We start from the raw sequence: 17,034 nt of genomic DNA, 5'->3' as shown, positions 1-17,034 counted from the left end.
CATATTCAAGACCTACGACATGTTAGAAGTCGTTTGAAGATTTGGGAAATGGATCCAAATGTACTATTTCAAAAGAAAATCGGTAACAACTAAGTTCATGCAACTGGTTCGGCTTTATTTTCCCTCCACTTTTTTTGGTCCCAGCGGGTGAAGATTGTTATTTTGAAATCCATGGGCACATTTATGAACAAACCATTTTAAATAGCTACTCATACCAAACATGACCTTCGTAAGCTCAGGGAGAGTGTGGTCCTGTCTTCGGGCGGCACGGTGCCTACCCCTTCCAAGTGGCATTAGTGAATCCCGGTTTTAAAAGCTTAATGATCGGACCCGTAATACTCAGTAGGCAGCCCTGTTAGAAACTACAATTTGGTCCAAAGACAGCTTTTCTTATTTACTCGATTTGCGATTTCTCAGAATTAGGGAAACTGTTGCTGGTCGTATTGATTTATCTTAGAATCGCCTGAAAACACCCTTTGGCTAGCTGTTTCCAGGTTTCCTCAAACATTGAAAAAAACAAACATAGGGTCTTTCGGCCGCTTGAAGCCTTATTTTTCTTTTAGTTCCATAACATGATCACATTGTAACATTGTGTAGATATTATATTTACAATTATAATTAGAGTGTCATAGCCGTTGTCGTCTAGCTGTGATTCTCCTTTGGTGACAGTGGGTTCGAAGAGCCCTACTCTTACTCTTAATGGGATAAGAAATTGATTCTTTAATTATTATTTAATGGTCCTTAGGTATGAAACAGAAACTGTTTGTAGGTTCATTCATGGGGTCTGCAGTTCATGGGCCGTCTGTCCGTAGTACTGTCAGACTCCCCTGGAAATAACAGCTTCTGACATTCCTAGTGTTAAAATATAGGATTAATGACCAGCTTTTAATGTGCAAATCAAGTATCCAGTATAAGGGTACTTGCCTCTCTTTTTACCTGTTTTATTTGACCCAAACCCTCTGTTGATACAAGAAGTACAGGTCGAGTCTCCACGTAAACCCGCTCGGGTCAATGAGCTTCTAACTAGATTTTGGGGGTAAGATGGGAAATCACAAGAAAGACTCCTTGGGAAAATGGCATATTTGTAGTTGCACTGAAACGCCAGCAAGACCTCAGGGAAGTTGATGATTAACTTTAAAAACTGCAAGGCCCAAACCTCAGTCCTCAAAGTATAAAAGCTAAGAGCCAGCCCAGCCCCGGGAGCTCCTCCTTGCTGCCGGCCCCCAGCTGCCTAAAGTGGGAGCAGAGGGCAAAGCGACAGCTTCCACGTTCTGTAAGAAAAGATTATCTTCCCTTGTTCTGAATTAAACTGGAAAAGATGCTTTTCCCTGAAAACCTCAGTGTAGTCGCCTGCTTCCCTTAAGCCCTTAAGGACATTCTTTGTCAGTGGATCTTAACAATTACGTAATAGTCTTCACTCACGGCAACCTATTAAGAGGCTAGTTATATCCACTAAATTATATGGTTAAAAATGATCATATATTTTTTTTTAAGTGGAAAAAACATTTTAAACCACAGGGCCCAAGAGAGCTGTGTGTCCATTGTCTCTGCCACAAGAGGGGACATTTATTTCGTGAGGGGTATTTGCATTGCAATGACGAGCTTCACGGCTGACATTTTCTCTAGGAAATAAAGTCCCTTTCTTTCTTCAAGGAAAAAAAAAAAGATTATTTGCTATTTTCAAACCACCTCCTTCCTGCCATTTCGGCGGGTTCTACGCTTCTTTGGCGGATCTGTTTGTTGTACATGATGGACTGGCAAGACTTTCTTTCTCATCACTACATGGTTCAAAAGTATTTCTCTGGTTTCAGCACGTGGGTTTACCCTCTCCCACTCCACGCATGTCCCATGCCAGGAGCAGGGGCGCCCAGGAGCCCTCACTGGCCGTACCCAGCTCTCCCACTCGCAGGGCAGACAGCAGCCTGGAACCGCGCGTGGCAGCCAGCAAAGCTGGGGTCACTCTGTATGTCAAGGTCTCCAGGCTAACAGAACTACAATTAAACTACTGGGAATCGTGGCCATCCCCAAATGCTTCTGAATGGTTTCCAGGCCGTTCCTTTTGTTTCAATAACAATGTCAATTTAAATGGATGCAACCCAGATTTTGGAGAATTTGAAGTGATACGTTGCCCATAACCTTTGAGCGACGTAAGCGCATCTAAAAGAATCCTACAGATTGTCTTTTCAGGACACTGAGATACAGGGCCATGGGAGGCAGAGGGTTTAAAATTCACGTGGCATTCCCTGAGTGACATGAGATTATTAACACTTATACACATGTGAACTTTAAACAGCAGCCTTGATTTTAACCAGTGAGAACCCGAGGGAGTTCCTGAACAAAGACGACACTCTGCTGGTAATGAACATTCAGCCGAGTTCCATGGGAGCCGCTTAATGGGGCAAGGGGACTTTGGGGGGAAGTGGGAGAAAGCAGACCCGTTCAGCAAAGGGCTTGGTTGGTGAATCCCGTGGTGTATAAAAGGCCGCCTTTCTTTTCAGTGCTGCGGGCCTACGGCCTTTCATGTCGAATCAAGACGCCTTCCACTCCCAGAAGTGCTTCTGACCTAAGTAGAAACTGAATTCAGCAGCAGCAGCAGGTAAGAGCTCCTGGGCCGATGCATGGGGAGGCTTGTAAGCGGCTTTTTCCATTTGTTTTGAAAGCTGGCAGAGCGCGCCATTCCTGGAACACAACGCCGGTGAACACTGATACGATAGACCGAACCCCAGAGGCCACATCCCAGACACACGCTCGCCAGAAATCCTTCTTAATGTTATCGAATCCCTGAAACATTATAGCACTGACAGTAATGCAAATAATTATTGCAGAAGGGCCGTAAGGACAGAACCCGACGAAGATGGTCTGTTTTCTTAATCTGTGTGTTTATGTTCTGTAATACATCAGAAAACTGAAACTAGGGATGGGCTTTCCTGGTTGCTAGGAAACAGGTGTTTAAATTGTGAAGATGACTATTAGTCAAAAGCCAGAAATTCCAACTACCCCGTCTGCATCTCCCCCTTCCAAACCCCCCACTGCTGATGCTCACCAGCCCTAGTATTACGATTTGTCATCGAGGCCTTGCAGAGAAGTTTCTAGAGATCTCCTTTCTCTTATAAAGAGCTCTCCAGGCCTGGCAACGTTGCTCAAACAAAAGCCCTGAAAGGATCTGGGGAAGGCAATATTTTAAGAAAGCATTTCTTAGAAAAGATAACTTAAGTTGCCTTTAGCATTTTTTAAACTGTTTTCTGCCACCTGGAAACAACTTCTAAGGGAAGTTAAGAACACTTTAGTTCTTTAAAATGTAAGTGTAAAATGGGGGTAAAATTATCTCCAGGCATGAGAAGAATTGCTGTCTTCAGAAAGTCTCTAACACCTATAATTCCATTGAATAAATCCCAAAAAGTACTCAGTAATTGTCAAGATTAACTGGCAAATTATTTTTGAAAAGTCCTGGAAATGCCTGATGTCAGGCACCTGACCCTTTCCTACCAGTATGTTGTTGCCACCAGGCTGTCTGAGGTAGCCTTGGGGTTTTCCAACCTGGAATCAGATAGAACTGGGAGTTGACTAGAGCACAGCAGGACACACGGCGGGACAACACACCGGGACAGGGAAGCAACGGTCCACACGGAATTTACTCAGCCTCTGCAAGAAGAGTGACTGACTTATGTCCCAAACACTGCCAGGGGAAGACAGGCGTCACTTCCCAAACTGCCTTGGGTGTCAACCGTGATCAGCTTCTACTTCCCAAAGTAACAAAATAAATTAATACTTAGCTCTCACCTTACAATGTTTGCATTTAGAAATCTTTGTAGCTTGCCAATCCGAAAAAAAAAAAAATTACTGACGTCTTGAAATGAAAATGTCCATTTACCTTCTTGAATCCAGTATGTACTTCCTTCCATTTTTTAATGTCCCTTAGAACAGATCAGCGGCCCTTTAACCAAAATCAAATAGATCATTACAAAGAAATATAAATAAAAGGACACACGCGATCCCGAGAAGAGCGGAGCGAGAAGCCGCGTGTGGATCTGCAGGTCAGCGGCAGGCGCGGGCGTCTCACCGCTGCCGAAGCCACGCGCGGGAACCGGGCCTGGCCACCGCCCTCGCCCTGGGAGGAAGCGGCCCCCGCGGGCGGGCAGTCCCCGCCCCACACACGACCACCGGGCCCCGCGGTCCGAGCTGCTCTCAGCCCTTCACCGGCGCAGGCTTCCCCAGGAGCGCGCGAGGCGGCCGGGGCAGCCGCTCTGCACCGAGGGGCCGCGAACCCTTGCGCGCGCCGCCCCGAGGGCTGCCCGCGGGTCTGCAGAGAGCGCAGAGCTGGGAGCGCGTCCGCGGTGTCTCCGGGGCCCCGGGTGTGCGCGCACCTGCAGCCCGCCCCGCCGGGAGCGCAGGGGGGCCTCGGGGCCCTCGCGCAGCCGCGCACCCGGACCGCCGTGCAGTCGCCGCACCGAGCCGGGCTCTCCCGCCCCCGCCCTCCTGCGTCTCCATGGCGATGGGAACGCACGGTGCGGGAGCAGAGTCGGGGCGCAGGGCCCGGCGGCCAGGGAGCCCGCGGCCCTCCGCCCCCGCGGCCCCGCGGCCCGCGCCCCGCCGGAGGGGCTGTGCTCCCGTCGGGGGGCCTTCAGGAACGCTGGGATTCAGAGACCGAAGAAGGTCAAGGGGCTGCCGGAGCGGGAGGCGGTCGCCCTGTTTACTGTCGATACAGACGCGTCCGCGGGGAGAAGCGGCGGCGGCCTGGGCAGGGCTGGGGTCCGCGTGCGGGGCGCAGACACACCGGGGACGGCCCCCACCCCGCGCACTGTCCTGGGGCAGCTGGGGTAGACGCAGACAGCACCCATCGCCCTGAAACTGGCCACGCAAACGAGCAGGGAAGACGACGATTTCGGCGGAGACTTGATGCTCCGCTCCGGGGCCGCCCCGAGCGCACCTCGGACACGTCTGCTGCCCTCCTGGGCTCCCCGGGTTTGCCAGAGGAGCGTCTGTTTCATACTCGCAGCTCCGCGGTTAGCTGGAGCCCCTTGGGCAGCGCGGACGCGGCAGAGCGTGGGGTGGGGGTGGGGGTGGGGGTGGGGGTGGGGGTGGGGGTGGGGGTGGGCGGGCCGGCCAGAGAAGGGGGCTTTGTGTGCCGGGGCTCCATTAGCGAAACAATAAATACGCCCACAGTAAAACTGATATGATGGGAAATGACTTCTATTCAGTTAACTCAATTATTAGTGCTAATTGGGGCCAGGTGAAGCATGGATAATTGAAATTCACAGATAATCCAAAAACCTCTATTTAACCCATAACTTCAAACTTCTTCCCCATCAAACCAATTACCAGAGGACCTAACAAATAGAAAAGAAAAAATGGATTAAATTGAATTTTGCCTCCCCAAAGATTGCCACTATGATGTGCTTTTATTGATTAATTCAGAGCAAGAGAGGAGCATTGACTATCTTCAAGAGACGAACTTATAAATCGTCCCCAGCAATGGCAAAGGAAAAGGCTCTATCCCCAAAGTTTGTTTATGACTCGGCTCTTTGAGACTCAGAATGCTTTTTCTCAGAGAACAATGTCCTTCACTGTGGTTAGGCTCCAAGCCAGCCCCGAGAGGCCGCCTGGTGACCTAGTGACACTGAAGATATATTTAGAATCCTAAGTCCCTTAATCAATCCCCTTTGAATCCTGAAGCATCCTCCAAGCCCTAAATCTCTCTGAGCCCTAAACCTCAGGTTTGTTTAAACTGAGGTAAATTCATGTAAGATTAACCATTTTATGTAGAGCCTACACGTAAACGTTTGCATTGCCCCCGGAAGAAACCCCTTCCGGACCTCCAGCTACCACTGTCCATTCCCCATCCCCGCAGCCCTCAGCAAGCACGGATCGACCCTTTGGCTCTGGGTTCGGCTGCTTTGAACGCTGCGTATCTGTGGACTCAGAGCCTGTGGTCTTTGGTGACTGCCTCCTTCGCAAACAGATAATATATCTAAGGTTTGCCCGTGTTGTAGTGCGTGTTGGGATTCCATTCCTTTTTATGGTCAAACAGCATTTCATGGTACGGACCGACCAGAGATTATCTATCGGGTCATCAGCTCACAGACCCTTGTGTAGTTTCCGTGGTGCAGCTGTGTGCGACTGTCACCCCTAAGGATTCAGCCTGACATTCTCTGACCTCTGAGGACCCCAGAAGTGGCCTGGGGGAGGGGTGCACAGATGCCCAGGAAGCAGGAGCTACTGTGCTGTCGTGTGGGGAGGCTTGTCACCACAAGCTGGGCCATGCCACACCTAAGTGCTGGCACCTGGGGCAGGCTGGGTCCCTCCCACAGGGGCTGCCGTTGGCAGGGATGTTCCTCAAGAAGCATCCACAGGGAGGGTCAGCCACGGCGGACAAAGGGGCAGGAGGACGTGGAGAGACTCAGACCATTTCAGAAAGGGGAGCAAGGAAGGCTGGAGGAGGCCCTCTGGGGGCCCCATGGGGAGCCGGTGCCTCCCTCAGATTCTGGCTTCACTGGGTCCCCAGACTGAGAGCAGAACTGGACTGACCAGCGGCAAATCTGGCAAATAATCTTGGCCTGTTTCCCACTTTTCTGAAAACACAGTTGCCAGGAGAGGTTTCCATGGCAGCCGCCAAATTAGATACCAACCTTCACTCAGCACGTAATTCTGTTCCCCCGGTGTGTGACATGGGTGTCCCCATGCCCACGAAACCCACACCTCATGCAGAGACCTCCTGCCCGAAAGCTCCATCCCTCGGTGTTGGGCCCATGGTCTGCCTCCCTCTGCACCCTGCTTCCTTGCGGGTGGGGAGAGGCTGGCTGGCAGCCACAGAACATTCCAGAATGCCAAATGTGAGGTCTTCCTTGCTTCCATGGTGCACACTTGGCACTTTCCAATGACTTCTGTTGGTCCGTGTTCTGTAGAGTAGAGCAGGGTGCGCTATATAATTTCTGGCTCTGCAATTCGATACATGTCTGTGAACGTGTGTTGTGTATATGGGTGTGGATAGAGAGCCACGTCCCTATTTGCACATATGTATGGGCATAAGCACAAATATTTTCTGAAACAACATTTATATTTAGTCCTGTTTGCTTTATTTATTCCATAAACTTCGATTTAAATTATAATTCGATATTATATTATAAATTATATAATATATTATAATTATATATAAATTATATATATTATATATATAATATATTCAATTATAAATTTGATAAATAAAATTATAAATTCGATAAATTTATAAATTATAAATTCGATAAATAAAATTCGCCCAAAATCTAATCACAACAGCGCATCAGCAGTATTTTCAGGTTTCCTTCCCGTTGCTGTCGTCGAGCAGTGATAGCTTTTTCTATTTTGCCTCTTCGCTGTGGGTCACTTTCCTGGGGTTCTGTGCTCTGTAAAAAGTGCAGGTGATCGATCAGACCCAGCGGGGCCGCGGGACGAGTCCAAGACCAGCGGAGGCGGAGCCCCCGAGGTACACCTCCCTTCCGAGAGCGCTGAGCCGAGTGCTTGTAGAGGCAGGGGCCCCAGACTCCCGACCACGGTGGCCAGGCTGTGGGGGAACCCAAGGCACTCTTGGGAGGGAAACGCTCCTCCCTGCCGTCGCCTCCGCCAGGTTCTTAGTGACCCAGTGGAAGGGACCTGCCCCTGACTCACTGCAGGGACGTCTGTGTTTCTAAAGCGCGCAGAGCAGGATTCTGACTCACCGCCACCCGGAGCCTCCGGGCTTCTGGACACTCTGGTCTACCTTGCAGACGGTCCCTGGTTCAGCCTGTTTCAGGACCGGAGCAGGACGGAGCCCCTGGACGCGCAGGGCCAAGAGCAACAGACGGAGCGTGGGTGGAGAGCCCGTCTCCCGTCCCTCCTCGGGGACCGGCCTTGCCATTGGTCCCTGCCACGGGGACCCTGAGCCAGCATGGCCTAGGGCTCCCTCCTTTCTCAAGCCCCAGCCCAGGTCCTGAGTGTCGTGGACAAGTCCGCCCCCTGACATACCGTGGGCCCAAGCCCCCAGCTTCTTTGGGTCCCAAATGGCTTTAGCCACTCTTTGACTTTGTTTCGTCACCGCTGGATGAATCTCCTTCAATCCCCAGAGAAGTTTTTGTGCCTTCCCTCTTTCTGCACAGGGGGTGTTTGGGGAGGAAGGGTTTCTTGTGTGCTGGGAGACCTGACTGTCTTGGGGTGAGGGCCCAGGCAGATGCAGCCACAAGGTCGGGCCTGTAGGAGGCCAGTGTGGAGGGACCGGGGTCAGGCAGAGGCCGACAACAGCCACCCAAGTTTCCGCGTGTTCTGGTTTGAGGGACTCCACGGCTCATAGCCTGATGCGAATGGAACCCTTTCCTCAAAGACGCAAGAACACAGCGGGGGGCTCGTTTTGTGTGCACGTGGCTACTCGTGCTTACTTGACTAGAGGCAGCAGGAGGTGGGGGTTGGAATCATGTGTTTTGGGCCGGACTCTATCCGTGCTGGCCAGCCCACCCTCCAGCTTCGGGGCCGGTGGGCAAGCCTGCCGGGCCCCACGTCTCCATCTGAAGACGGGGATAACCAGGCCACCTGGGTCCGTACACCTGCTGTGAGGCTCAAGCAAGCTGATGTTTTCGGAGTATTTGGAACAACGCTCAAAGCAAAATAAGGGCACGTGAGGGCTCCGTAGAGTCCACCCGGGGCAAAGACAATGACAAGCGCCTTGAGAAGCATCAGGGAAGTCTGCAATAACGGGGAAAACCATTTCAGTTTATTTACTTGTAAACTGAGGCTAAAAATGCAGTTCCTGGGAGCATGTGTGTGCGCGCACGTGCGTGTGCGAGCCTGGGGAGGGGGCATTTCTCGAAGTGGTGTAATCCTCGGAGAGCGGGCACCTGGAGGTCATTTGCTCCCTAAAAAGTTAGTCAAGGAGGTAAGCAGACCACAGGAAGATACGATCTCAAGGAAAAGTGTGTTCGATGATGCGGGCAGATGTCACTAGCTTTTGTTTATTTATTTTAGAGAGAGAGTGGGGAGTGTGAGTGGGGGAAGGGCGGAGGTCCAGGGACAAGCAGACCCCTTGCTGAGCGCAGAGCCCAACCCGGGGCTTGATCTCAAGACCCTGAGATCACGACCTGAGCCGAAATCAAGAGTCGGAGGCCCAACCCGCCGAGCCAGCCAGGAGCCCACGTTTGTTTCCATGAGGCAGGGCCCTCCATGGAGCTAACAGGCAACACCCCAAGTGGAAAAGGAAGTTTGTCTCCACAACACAGAGTCTGTGATGAGGGCGAACACGAGGTAAACTCAGATCACTCACCCCTACCGGGGAAGGAGGTCGCCCGCACACGAGGGTCCGGGGAGACCAGGACGGGCCCTTCGCAGGGCCCTGCCTTCTCTCAGTGGTGGTATCCAAGTGCCCCTTTGCGGACAGAGCAGGACGTGTCTGTGTGACACTGGCCAGGGCCCGGAGCCTGGATGCCCACTGTAGCCACAGAATGAAGAATGCTGCCCAGTCTTAGTTAATTCGAGGAACAGTATTCGATTGAATTTGCTTACAACATTCAAGATTCATAGCATCTCCCAGGAAAATACAAATATCTAAATGAACATTTTTGACCTTTGCAAATCCACACAAAAGCAACACTAAAATTTCACAGAAAGCACCCAAAATGGAGGTGTTTAGAGCAATATCCGTGTCATCACATGGGCCACGGATATCAGGTCTGATTACTGGTTCACCTTATTAAGGCTCCCCGTCGTGAGGCAATCAGTGTGGGTATTGTAATTGGCATTGTGGATGGGACAGTCTAGAACGGATCCTCTGTAAGTTCCCAGAAAACGCCCACAGCCAGGAAAACCCAAGAGTGCACCAGGGCTCCCACAGGACCCGGCCAGCTCAGCAAACCCTTCGGGGGCGTGGGGCTGGTGACCGGGAAGAGCATCCCTCTCTCCCAGCACTGGCCGCTCAGGGGGCAAGGCAGGCAGCTGACACGCACTTGGGGTCACGGGAATATGGTAAGTGATGCTGGGAGGAGGCGAAGGGGTCGTGCCCTCTTTGAGAGCCAGGGAGGCTCCCCAGGAGAGTGGCGTCTGGCGTCCTGCAGATTACAACGTGGGTGCCGATGGGTGAGTGTCCCTGTGCTGACTCCGTGACACCGGGCTGGCCTGTGGGGGAGGGATGGCAGAAGGGACTTGCTTTCCTGGCTGGGGACCGAGGGGTGGGGGAGGAGGTGACAGGGGAGCAGAGGCTGATGGATGGCAGGGCCCTGCCGGCGGGGAGGGACAGCCTCCAACAGTTGGGTTTTGTGTCTTTCTCAGTCCTTGTTCCAGCCCCCACCACTCCCTGTCCTTCCTGGGCCCCGGGGCCTCCCCTCCAGCCAGTGCACAACTGAGTTCACAGCCAGCTGTCTACACTTCACAGAAAACCTCGATGGCCAAGGGCTAGCGAGGGTTCCTCTGAAATTGCAGTAAACTAGCCACAGATCCACGGGTTATCTGTAACCCCCGACCTGCCAATAATGACATACAGTCATGCTCCCCTTAGCCCTGCTTTTCTTTTCTTTTCTTTTTTTTTTTAAGCTTCTCTTCATTTATTTTAGAGAGATCACAAGCGGGGAAGGGGCAGAGGCAGAAGAGGAGAGACTCTGAAGCTGACCCCACACTGAACATGGAGCCCGACACAGGGCTTGATCTCACGACCCTGAGATCACGACCTGAGCGGAAACCAAGTCAGAAGCTCAGTGGACCCAGCCCCCCAGGTGCCCGGCCCCCAACCCAGCTTCTGCGTGAAGTTCCCTGTGATTTCGAGGTCAGCATCGGTATGGGCCAAATATTGGAAAAGTCAGGACGAGCATCGCAGCGAGCGGCCTCATCCAGGAGCCCCGTGCATTAGAGCTACAGGACACGGGTGAAAGACGTTACTTTTATGTGAAGCAAAAGTTGGCCCCTGTCCCCTGCTGGATCTCACCCACTTCCTAGGAACTGGAACACTGCAGAGCGTATAATTTAATTGTCGAAAAGAAATAATAGTGAGTGAGGAAAATAGGTCCCAAAATATATAGATCTGACATGTTCACTGTATTTACAAAAAATAGTTTGACTTTTTACTATTTTGTTATCTTTGTGCTCTGAACACTGGAAGCGCAAAATCAGATTCTGTGTTGGAAGAGAAAAGCATTTTACTTGAAAAGCCCATAAAACGACGATGTCCTCTACTCAACACAGACTTCGTAGTTTCTGCGAGACTCTTAGAAATGGTCGTTCCTGGGTCACCCCGTAGGTGGTGTAGACAGGAGCGAGCGAGACTGCTCCAGGATGGGATTGTCGTCTCCAGCTTAAATACCTCCGTTTGCACAAGTATCTTTGTTTTCTCTGAGTTGGGAGCAAGTTTTAAACACTCTGGAAAGAGCCAGACGGGAAGAAGCACCCCGCAGCACAGGACGTGAGACGGAGCTCAGGCTCACTAGTCGTCAAGCTGTCTAGCTGCTATTTTTATGTTTTTGGATCTAAGACTGCCAGGTCTGCAGAGCGAACGGAGCCAGAAGCCCACCCGAGGACGCGTTCGGCTCCCCAGAGACGGCTGGGACATCGCGGGGTCCTGTCTCCAGCCCGCCTGGGCCCTCCTGCGTGTAGGAGTCTGTCATCCCGGACCCTAGCCCCCATCCCATGCCAGGAGAGGCAAACCCTCTCTCTTTGTGGACTCTCCAGAGTCCACAAAGGCCTCTTCCTGTCTCTCTGTGTCGTCCGGAACGGTCTCAGATGACTCCTCGGGAGGGGAGGGCGGGAAGCCTGGTTTCTCTCCTGAGCCCTGGAGAAACACTGCACTGGGCTTCAGGTGGGAAGGGGTAGTGGCAGACGGGGAAAGGCAGCTGGGCTGTCGTGCTCTCTTTCCGACAGTGGGGAGCCTTTTTATTTTATTTATTTTTAAAGATTTTATTTATTTATTTGACAGAGATCGCAAGTAGGCAGAGAGGCAGGCAGAGGGAGAGAGGAGGAAGCAGGCTCCCCGCTGAGCAGAGAGCCCGATGTGGGGGCTCGATCCCAGGACCCTGGGATCATGACCTGAGCTGAAGGTGGAGACTTAACCCACTGAGCCGCCCAGGCACCCCCCAGAGCCTTTTAAATTCTTTATATCCATGCACCTGTTGGCATCCATATTCTCCTGTAGGTGGGACGCATCCCAGGACCGCGGCATAACGTAGGCAGTTCCCGTCCACTAGCTGCGTCGTATGGTGTGCTTTTTGTCCCACACCCTGTGGAGCTCTTCACTGGACAGAGCTGGATCATCTCTTTTCCTCCTTAAAACTTGAGTCCGAGATCGAGTTAGGGGCGGCAACAAGAGGCTGCAGGACGGCCACTTAGGGACAGTTCCATCACTTTCCAGTGTGCGTATGGGTTTGCAGGCGTAACTCAGTCAAAGTCCCCGCAGCCCCGACAAAAACACAGGTCACTGGGCCTGCGCCCGGGACGCCTGACTCAGCGGATTCGGGGCTGCTGCAGAATCTGCTTTTCTAGCAAGTTCCCAGGCAAGGCTGATGCTGCTGGTCCACGGACAGCACGTGGAGACTCGCAGACACGGAGGGAGCTGAGGGCCACAGCGGGTCACCGAGAGCACAGGCGGCCACTTAGGGTCATGGTGGGTGTGGCAGGAGCAGGTCGGGAGGCTCCAAACTGTGACCTAACAGACTTAGGCATCTGAATTTTTTTTACAAGACTTAACACACTTAGGGGTTAATAGATTTCTTCTGTGCTTTTTTCAATGATAATTTATGGCTCAGCATATGGTGTTTTTAATTATAGTAAAAAAAAAAAAAACAAAAGCAAAAAACAAACCCAAACGATAATCTGACCTTCAAGGAGACTAGAGGCGCTATCTGGGTTCTGAGCACTGATCCCGTTTTGTAGGTCTAACCAGACGACTTAGCTACATATTTCAGAAACTATACATGATGACCACATGCGAACTTGGGTTAGCCTTTGATAATCATATGAAAATTACCCCCAACATTAGAATGATTTTTAAAGTAACAACCCAATCGGACACGTGTTTAATGATATGCGAATCGCTTTTGGTTTTCCTGATCATCAGGCAATGAGGATAAGTAAAATAACTAAGTAATGCAGTGTTTTGTTTTTTTCTTGGAACCCGCACAATTTATTTTCATGGTTTTACCTTTCCTCGGTTCTCCATGGCTATTGTAATCAGCACCGTTGCTAGGTGCCCTTAGTGACGCAGAGTTCCGTCCTCACTGCTCACAGAGCCTGAAGATTCACATGGGCCAACATAGAGTGGCCACGCCACCCGTTCTTCCGAAGCTCGGCTCCAGACTGAGGCCCCGTCTGCCCTCTGGGAAGAGCTTCCATCTCGCAGATACAAGCAAGGAGGATGGGGGAGGGGGTGAAGAGGGTCATGAGGGAGGTTGTACGGGTGACTTCTTCAGCACTGGGCCCTGTCCTGAGTCCCTGTGATGGGCTCTCTTCTTCAGTCTTCTCGATAACCGTGATCTAAGCCATGTCTTTCCTCACTTGGGACATGAAAAAATAGTCACTTGTCCAACGAACGCTAGAATGGGAAGGAGTGGATTTGAAACCAAGCATCTAATTCTCCAGCACAAGAGTCCTTTTCTCCCTGAGGTGACCACAACCTGCTAGGCTGTGCCCAGCTCCGGGTTGGCCCAAGCCTGGCCGACGGGAGCTGGCCGTGCCTCGAACAGTCTGGTTCAAATGACGGACAGCCCCCCGCCATGCCGCCCTCATCTCCATAGTCCCAGTCCCGTCCGTCTCTGGCTGATCATTCCAGGTCCGGTCCAAATGGCCTTGACTTCTTTAACCCTTTCCAAAGAAAAGGTCTTTCTGCTGGCCACTTCCACACACATTCATACCCAGGAAATGCCGAAACAGTTACAAAAGTTGTGGCAAAGGTTTAACATTCACTTAAACCAACGTTTTTAATGCAAACAAACATGTACATACAATTCTGGGAAAGGACAATATTTTAAGTCCAAATTTGAGGACCTTTTATTAACTCATGTCCAGGGTCAACTTCTCACTTGCAAATGTCCACAATGCTTTATATGTACCACTCTCAAGATATTTACGACTCTGTGCCTTGTGTTGGAGAGACACCTTGTCTCCCAGGAAGTCTTTAAACTCAAGGATCCATGGGCATGTCAGCTTGACATTTTCCACTGAGCGTTGGACCGAAGGAATAAAAAAATGAGGTTTGCTGAATAGACGTTGAATTAACCATGCCTCTCCGCATTGCGTAAACTTTTAGTGAGTTTTCTATTCCAACCAAATAAAGTCCCAACTTCTGCATGGAACCTCATTTTTTTTTTAAGATGTTGTTTATTTATTTGACAGACATAGATCACAAGTAGGCAGAGAGGCAGGCAGAGAGAGAGGAGGAAGCAGGCTCCCCGCTGAGCAGAGAGCCCGATGCGGGGCTCGATCCCAGGACCCTTATGTAAAGATAAACATAATTATGTAAAGATAAACATAATTATGTAAAGATAAACATAATTATGTAAAGATAAACATAATTATGAAAGCATAACATATTGTATTTACTTATTTTTTAATAAAATATGTAACAAAAACGGGGTGCCTGGCTGCCTTCGTTGGTTAAATGTCCGACTCTTGAGGGGTGCCCGGGAAGCTCAGTGGCTTAAGTGTCTGCCTTCTGATCGGGTCATGATCCTTTAGTCCTGGGATCAGCCCTGGTCGAGCTCCATGCTGGCTAGATGTGGAACCAGCTTAAGATTCTCTCCTTCCCTCTCCCTCTGCCCTATCCCCTCTCTCTAAAAAGAATTCATTTTAATTATAAAAATAAGAAGATAATAAAAAAAATAAAATACGTAACAAAATGTGGGTCGTGGCTGAGTTGTACGATGAGGTGATCAGTGTTCGGCTTTCACTCGCATGCGCTTCTCAGCTCTTCCGTACGCCGGCACATTTGATATTATGTTGGAAGAAAACATTTTTTCAAGAAGCTTTGTATCACGCACATTAAAGTGTGATAACTTGACTGAAATACAAGTCTGTTACGTCTGTAAATACAGACGCAAGATATTTGTAATTTTCCAGTGACGAGTGGAGATCATTGAAACCCCTTGGTGTTTTTTAAGTTGGAATTCTTTCATACAGAATTACGTTCTCTTTGTTTAAAAGCGTTCTTAGTTTTCAAATTGAGTACAGTCCTTGGCACATACCTTTGGTTCTCATAATGTATGTGCCGGTGGGAGCGAACTTAATTTACAGACACCAGGGAGAGGAGGCCTCTAATTCGTCTTTTCCAATGAAAGGGAAGAGTCAGAAAAACACTTAATCCGATAGTTTCTTATGCAAAACTTGGTTCCTTACAACAGGTGTGCACCAGTGACAAGATGGAAGCTGTGTAAAACAATTTATAACATACATGCAGTAACGTGTCAATGAAGGAAGTAGTCGAACGGTGAAGACCCTTTCATTCAGGTTTCCAGACCAGGAAACTGTGCTCTGCATTAGGCTGAGAACCCTTTAATTCCATGAAAAAGGTTTTCTTTGACTGAAGTATTTTTAGTGTGGGCACTGGAAATGACATACCTCTTTGAGCTTGAGACACATGTCGTGTACTTTAAGAAGTGAAGGAAGCGACAGTTACAGATCTAAATACTGTTAAATAGAGCCAGTGTCGTGGCAGATTTGGGAGGACATCAAACACCTGCCCGCAGGTGCCTCCCCGTGTTGGCTTATTATGACTGGAGAGCTGATGCAGAGGTCAGAGTGGATCTCAGCACGCCCGGAGCAAGGGGACCACACGTGGTTTTTCCTGCAGGAGACAAAGAGCCCCAGGTTCAGGGAGAGGCCTGGCATGAACATTCTTGTTCCTGTCAAGGTGTGCGGTTACAGACGATCACTGCTGGGCACAGGCCTCTGTGTTGGCCGATTGCTGACGCGGGTGGGAATCACAGAGGCGGGACCAGGAAATGAAGGCACGCATACGCGGTGCCAGTGTGCCCGGCTTCTTCACTGTCGTTCCCATTCAAATACCCTGTTGTGTGAGTGTAAAGACAGGACGTGAGTCCCACGGAACCCGCAGCAGCAGCTGCATCGAGCTGGAGGTCAGCGCGTGTGCTCATGGTTGGGGAACTGATCCGTATTTAGTTTATAAAAATGCCAAAAAAGTACTACCTTTTCTCTGGGAAAAGTGTTTTTGGTTTTTCACAAGAAGCTTCGACGGACAACGTACCTATACTCCGGCTAGCAATCGCCGCTCGGGCCTCTAACAGCAGGCTTGAATCATTTAGCTTGGCGCTTCATGTGCGCTTCTTTCAAAACACTGAAATGCGTCTTCAGAGGTGAGAGAGGGAGAGGAGGAAGAAGTGAGCGATGCGGAGGGCGCTGAGCTCGGGGTTTCCTGCCAGTCACTATCCCTGGGCACGCACGGAGAGAGACCCCGTGATGCCCCGCACCCGCCACGCCAGCTCCCCGGCACGGCGGCCGCTGGCGCTCTTGCCCTCCGCTCAGGGACGCGTTGAGGAGGGCTCCTTCCCCTTGCAGGCCGAGAGGCAGAGAGCCCTGGTCTGAGTCTTACTTACGACTCCTGTTTCCCACTTCAATGTGCCTGCTCGTACTGGGGTGTAAGACTTTGGAGATCGACGCATTTTCCCAAACTGAAGGGTGTACAAGACTTTCGGGTTCGAGTCCCGGACCAGTGAGGAACTCGTTTGGAATCCAGGTTCTCAAGTCTGGGGTGTCGATGAGATCAACTACACGAAATGCTGTGAAATGGGGTTGGGGGTGGGTTATGGCCTCCTCCACCGCGTCGACACACAGTATTTTAATGACACTCTCAATTCCCAAGAGAGTGAAGCAGTTCTGCTAACTGTCCCAAGCGAAACATTGAACTGAGAATAGGAAGTGGGGGAGTCTGAGGTTTTCCAGTAGTGTCTGAGCTCCGACTGCAAGATGCAGAATGAGCTCCGGGCTCGCCTCCACCCACTGGGCGCACTGGGCTGAGAAGACAGGTTCCCTTTTCTGCTTCTGGAAGCAGCCGCAGTCTTGGTCCCCACGATGCTTCATCCCTGCAAACAGCGGGGCGCGGGG

Source organism: Enhydra lutris, unplaced genomic scaffold, assembly GCF_002288905.1.
Source record: "Enhydra lutris kenyoni isolate GAN:26980312 unplaced genomic scaffold, ASM228890v2 scaffoldscaffold36, whole genome shotgun sequence".
Taxonomy (NCBI): Eukaryota; Metazoa; Chordata; class Mammalia; order Carnivora; family Mustelidae; genus Enhydra; species Enhydra lutris.
Note: the sequence above shows the minus strand (reverse complement) of the source record.